We start from the raw sequence: 6,947 nt of genomic DNA, 5'->3' as shown, positions 1-6,947 counted from the left end.
TTCTCTGTCAAAGCAAGCAACACCTCCTTCTAAACAGCAGCAACAAGCTGGGGAAAAAAAATCTCCGACCCCATGCCCGGAAACTTGAAATCACATGAATCCTTTGATTGGCTGCAGCAATGAAATTAACCACAAGACCATCCACAATGGCCGGGATAGATTAGTGATGTAAGACTTTGTGTTTAGGTCGCAGTTTCCACTGGAAAGGTAGTTACCCATCCCGTCCATGACAGTTCGGCATTCTTCCTCCCTTTCGTTCTTTCGTTTTCTTCATTTTACACTCAGTTTTGCTGAAGAAAAGTTTCTGTCATTGAGCAAATATCCCCATCCTGTTGTATTTCACGATTTTCTCCTTTTGCCCTCAACTGTCAGCAAGATGTGAATCATCCTTTACACACTCTCTCTCATTCCATCTCCATACCAGTTTTTACCGAAACAGCAATGTGGTGACGGCATCGGCGATGGCGGTCATACTGGACGTGGAGCGGGGGAATGTGGATGATAGGTTGTACAGTTTGAATGGGAATCCTCTTGTGAGTTTCGACGTAGATGCACCGAAAAGAGGTAAATACAGATAGCAAAGTCGGAAGGTGACGTGACAGGAGTTGGAAGGTCACGTGATGGAACAATGCTTGTCGGTGAAAGTATAATCAGCGGAATGTGAGACGAACTTGCGAAACACACACAACATGCTGTAGGAACTCAGCAGGCCAGGCAGCATCGACGTGTGAAAATCCGTCCTGAGTAAAGTTCTTATTGTGTGCCTTTCATCAAACGTCTCCACTGGTCATGGGACAAATACTTCTGTACACCCGCCTGAAATCATTCTAATTATCTACCGTCCACCAGCCGCCGGGACAGGAAATTTCTGAGAAGCATCACCCTATGCGAGAAAAATATGCTTGGAATTGCGTTTTGAATTCCACCTCCTTCCTGATGGTAACAGTGAGAAGAGGAATGTCCTGGGTGATGAAGTCCTTAATGAGGCCTCTCTGAGTCACCGCTACATGAAGATGTCCTGGACACAACGGAGGCCTGTCCCCAGGGCGGAGCTGACTAATTTCATAAATTACTACCAGTCTTGCCGCTGTCTTTTAGAGTGCTGTCAAAGAATCAGATGAATTTCAATGGACGTACGTGGACATCATTGTCAGTCGTTGCCACACAGTCTGGTGTGGGGCGGGGCTCCAATGCGTAGGATCGAAAGCAGGTACAGAAAGCTGTAGTGGCGGGCACGCCTCGCCAGTATCGAGGACACGTTCGCAATATGGTGCCAAAAGAAGGCTGCGTGCATCATTCAGGACCTTCGCCAGACCAAACATGCCCTCTGCACATTCCTACCCCCTGGGGTGGGGTGGGGGATTGTAGCGTGCTGTGGTGGATGTAGAGGAGTCTGAAAATAGAAAATCACATTTTTATCAAGAACCACTTCTTCCACTCAGTTTAGTCGTTTCTAAACACATGAACACATGAACTCTCCCAGGCAATTCCCTTTTAAAATTTCTATTTATTTTATTTATCGCAATTGATAGTGCTGTACAGAAAATAAAAATAATGCTTAGTGAGAGATAACATAGGATCAGAGGATGGGAGTTATATACAGTCCTCTAGCAGTCGACGTTAAGTACAAATGACAACCGGAGCTGCACAAGGCATGGGAAAATAGCAATATTACGGTGGTCATTGTATGATCTCAATATGTAGGTAGTTTGAGAAAGTCCAGTTGTCGCTGGATACTCAGAGAGGGAATTTGTGTAATGCCTTCTGAATGGATTTTTAGAGTACGTTTTGGTTGAGCCCATTAGAAAAAGGCAATTGTGGATTGTGTACTGTGTTGTGTTTCGACCAGGTAGATTAAGATACAGGAATGTTTGAGAGGCAGTGATTGTAATATGATCGAATTTGTCCTGCAGTCTGAGAGCGAGAAGATAAAATCAGAGTTACGAGTATTTCATACAGTAAGTGGAACTGCAGTAACACGAGTGAGGAGAATATAAATGTTCAAAGGGTTAATTTTATTGTCAAAGTCCGCATGTACAATACAACTCTGAGATTTGTCTGCTCCAGACAGCAATGAACTACCGAGAGACCATCGGTTTTCATGAAAGGACAAACATCAACCCCGGCTCGAAAAAAGTAAAGAAACAAATCTCGCAGACCCCAAAATGCCTCCTCCCCCGCAGCAAAAAAAAAAAACCAATAGTGACAATAAAAAAACCGGACCACGTCACTCGCGGAAATAAAGTCAGGAATGATAACAGCCCTCGACCCCCTCACTCACATGGAAAAACAAAGTCAACAACTGTCGCCGACCCCGTCACTGGCTGAAATAAAATCAGGAACCATAACTGTCCTCGACCCCGTTACTGGCAGAAAATAACAGGGAACTATGTCTGGAGCCGTCCAGGAGGATTGGAAAGTGGCTCCAGCATAGCTGACGGAAAATCCACAATGGCGAGTGCTTTTGGGGGGAATTGGAAAGGTGCATCCCAAATAAGAATAAATATTCGAAAGGGAGGATGAGGCAACAATGGCTGATACTGGAAAGTAAAGACAGCATGAAGGCAAAAGTGAGGGCTTATAAAACAACAAGCATTAGTGGGAAGCCGGAGGTTTGGAACCCTTTAAAAATGGCTAATAATAGAGAAAATACCATTTTTCAGACATATGATAATAAAAGGGATACAAGAGTGGGTATCAGAAAGCTGGAAAATGACGCGGAAGAAGCAGTAATGGGGGAAAAGAAAAGGGACGAACTGAATGAATATTTTGCGCCAGGCTGCTCTGTGGAAGACACCAGCATAATGGCACCGAGAAACACGTGTCAGAGGGCATCAGTGAGAGTGGATGCTGTGACCTGGAGAAGGTGCCTGTGAAGCTGAAAGGTCTGAAGTTAGATGTCATCGGGACCAGTTGGACTACACCCAGGGTTCTGAAAGAGGCAACTGAAGAGATTCTGTCAGCGCTCCTTCACGTATGTACACCAGCTCCATGACAAAGAAAGCCCAGCAGTGTCTCTACTTTATTGAGAAGGCTGCCACCCACCATCCGCATCACATTCTACAGGGGTTGTATTGACAGCATCCTGAGCAGCTGTATCACTGCCTGGTTCGGAAATTGCACCATCTCGCAAGACCATGCGGCGGATCGTGACGTCAGCTGAGAAGATCATCGGGGTCTGTCTTCCCGCCATTACGGACATTTACACTACACGCTACATCCGCAAAGCAAACAGCATCATGAAGGACCCCACGCACCCTTCTTACGAACTCTTCTCCCACCTGCCGTCTGTGAAAAGGCACCGAAGCATTCGGGTTCTCACGAACAGACTATGTAACAATTTCTTCCCCCAAGCTATCAGACTCCTCAATACCCAGAACCTGGACTGACGCCTTACTGCCCTATTGTCTTGTTTATTATTTGTTGTAATGCCTGCACTGTTTTGTGCACTTTATGCAGTCCTGGGTAGGTCTGTAGTCTGGTGTAGTTTTTTTTTTCTGTGTTGTTTTTTACGTAGATTTGTCTAGTTTTTGTACTGTGTCATGTAACACCATGGTCCTGAAAAACGTTGTCTCGTTTTTACTATGTACTGTACCAGCAGATATTGTCGAAATGACAATTAAGAAATGACTTGACTTGATATTCCAGAATAGATCCTGATGGTTGGAAAACTGAGATTGTCACTCCACTCTGAAGGAAGTTGGGCTAAAGAAAGGAAAATATAAGAAATGTAGCCTGACTTCAACGTGTTCAAAAACTCAAAATATTCGAAGCACATTGAAGATCAAAGACAGTTGAGGAGAAAGGGAGAAGATTTGTCAAACAGATCATCGTGTGGTACGGTGATGCACCTTGGAAGAAAGGATAAAAAAGTCTCTGAATGGGGAAGGTTTTCAGAAATCAGAGGTGCAAAGAGACCTTGTGCAATATTCCGTAAATGTTTAATTCCAGGCTGAGTCAGAGGTAAAGGAAGGCAAATGCAATTTTAACATTCGGTTCAGGAGGGGTAGAATATATAAGCAACAATGTAATGTTGACATATGTCCGTCATTATAAACCTGATTCTGATCCTGATCTTTATCCCTAATACTGGAAATCTCCTTCATTTACGATAATGACGCCAGTGTTATCCCTCCACACTCCCGTTCTGACCTAACGGTGTTGAAACAAATTCCACAGCTGTCCAATTATACTATTTGTATTAGAATAATGAATCACCTTTTCCATTATTAAACATAAATCAAGTAAAACCCTCACTTCAGGGGCAGTGCTACGGTGGGTGCTGAACATTGATGCGATGCTGAACATTCTTCAGCTGCGATGGCCGAGTGGTTAAGGCGTTGGACTTGAAATCCAGTGGGGATTCCCCGCGCAGGTTCGAACCCTGCTCGCAGCGCTCACACCTACAACCCCACTGCCAATAAAATTTAACACCCTTGATGCTGTCTGACCGCTGCACCCTCTGTGTTCAGTTGAGAACTACGTATTTTTACACTCTTAAATACAATTCAATACAATACATTTCTACTCATTGTGCAATGTTCATTTCTATTCTGACTCTGATCAATCCCCTCGAGTCAGCTTAAACTCTCTGCAGTTCGGAATTTTACTGTCTTGTTAAACTAAAAGAATCAAACTCGGAGAACGGACATTTCAGCGTCAGTGTAAAGAAGTGGACTCTGTCCTTTCGCTCTCCGATTCGCATGGCGAGGCATTTTCATCCTCTGTCAGATTCTAATCGCACTCAATTCCTGTGTTACTGTAGTTGTGGCAGAGTCCACCCGAGAGCATTAGCGTCTCCCTCAGCTGTAACTAGAGCTTTCCCCTGATCAAATCTCCGGTACGTCTCTGCAGCTGGAGATGTTGCAGATCACGGGCAGCAAGCGGTAGAAGCGAGCAATGTACGGCCCACTAGTGTCAATACGACCCACTAGTGTTCGCCAGTGTACGGCGAACGACCCACAGTGTCATTGACTACAGATCACCAATCCCTGAGATTCGATGTAGTACAGTTCCCGGCAGTGAGACCATCCGTCAGGCCGACCCACAGTGTCATTGACTACAGATCCCCAATCCCTGAGATTCGATGTAGTACAGTTCCCGGCAGTGAGATCATTCGTCAGGCCGACCCACAGTGTCACTGACTACAGATCCCCAATCCCTGAGATTCGATGTAGTACAGTTCCCAGCAGTGAGATCATTCGTCAGGCCGACCCACAGTGTCACTGACTACAGATCCCCAATCCCTGAGATTCGATGCAGTACAGTTCCCAGCAGTGAGACCATTCGTCAGGACGACCCACAGTGTCACTGACTACAGATCCCCAATCCCTGAGATTCGATGAAGTACAGTTCCCGGCAGTGAGATCATTCGTCAGGCCGACCCACAGTGTCACTGACTACAGATCCCCAATCCCTGAGATTCGATGTAGTACAGTTCCCGGCAGTGAGATCATTCGTCAGGCCGACCCACAGTGTCACTGACTACAGATCCCCAATCCCTGAGATTCGATGTAGTACAGTTCCCAGCAGTGAGACCGTTCGTCAGGCCGACCCACAGTGTCATTGACTACAGATCCCCAATCCCTGAGATTCGATGTACTACAGTTCCCGGCACTGAGACCATTCGTCAGTCCGACCCACAGTGTCATTGACTACAGATCCCCTATCCCTGAGATTCAATGTAGTACAGTTCCCGACAGTGAGACCATTCGTCAGGCCGACCCACAGTGTCATTGACTACAGATCCCCAATCCCTGAGATTCGATGTAGTACAGTTCCCGGCAGTGAGACCATTCGTCAGGCCGACCCACAGTGTCACTGACTACAGATCCCCAATCCCTGAGATTCGATGTAGTACAGTTCCCGGCAGTGAGATCATTCGTCAGGCCGACCCACAGTGTCACTGACTACAGATCCCCAATCCCTGAGATTCGATGTAGTACAGTTCCCAGCAGTGAGACCGTTCGTCAGGCCGACCCACAGTGTCATTGACTACAGATCCCCAATCCCTGAGATTCGATGTACTACAGTTCCCGGCAGTGAGACCATTCGTCAGCCCGACCCACAGTGTCATTGACTACAGATCCCCAATCCCTGAGATTCGATGTAGTACAGTTCCCGGCAGTGAAACCATTCGTCAGGCCGACCCACTGTGTCATTGACTACAGATCCCCAATCCCTGAGATTCGATGTAGTACAGTCCCCGGCAGTGAGACCATTCGTCAGGCCGACTCACAGTGTCATTGACTACAGATCCCCAATCCCTGAGATTCGATGTAGTACAGTCCCCGGCAGTGAGACCATTCGTCAGGCCGACTCACAGTGTCATTGACTACAGATCCCCAATCCCTGAGATTCGATGTAATACAGTTCCCGGCAGTGAGACCATTCATCAGGCCGACCCACAGTGTCATTGACTACAGATCCCCAATCCCTGAGATTCGATGTAGTACAGTTCCCGGCAGTGAGACCATTCGTCAGGCCGACCCACAGTGTCACTGACTACAGATCCCCAATCCCTGAGATTCGATGTAGTACAGTTCCCGGCAGTGAGACCATTCGTCAGGCCGACCCACAGTGTCATTGACTACAGATCCCCAATCCCTGAGATTCGATGTAGTACAGTTCCCGGCAGTGAGACCATTCGTCAGGCCGACCCACAGTGTCATTGACTACAGATCCCCGATCCCTGAGATTCGATGTAGTACAGTTCCCGGCAGTGAGACCATTCGTCAGGCCGACCCACAGTGTCATTGACTACAGATCCCCAATCCCTGAGATTCGATGTAGTACAGTTCCCGGCAGTGAGACCATTCGTCAGGCCGACCCACAGTGTCATTGACTACAGATCCCCAATCCCTGAGATTCGATGTAATACAGTTCCCGTCAGTGAGACCATTCATCAGGCCGACCCACAGTGTCATTGACGACAGATCCCCAATCCC

General features: G+C 47.0%; 1 non-coding gene across 1 annotated transcript; it reads left to right on the top strand.

Moving 5' to 3' along the window:
• The first annotated feature begins 4,314 nt into the window (after window positions 1–4,314).
• trnas-uga (transfer RNA serine (anticodon UGA)) lies at window positions 4,315–4,396 on the top strand. Its single transcript has one exon. It is a non-coding gene; the product is annotated as a tRNA-Ser (tRNA).
• The last annotated feature ends 2,551 nt before the right edge of the window (window positions 4,397–6,947 follow it).

The sequence above is a fragment of the Hemitrygon akajei genome, unplaced genomic scaffold (assembly GCF_048418815.1).
Source record: "Hemitrygon akajei unplaced genomic scaffold, sHemAka1.3 Scf000045, whole genome shotgun sequence".
NCBI lineage: Eukaryota > Metazoa > Chordata > Chondrichthyes > Myliobatiformes > Dasyatidae > Hemitrygon > Hemitrygon akajei.
Note: the sequence above shows the minus strand (reverse complement) of the source record. Positions and strands in the feature narration are given on the sequence as shown.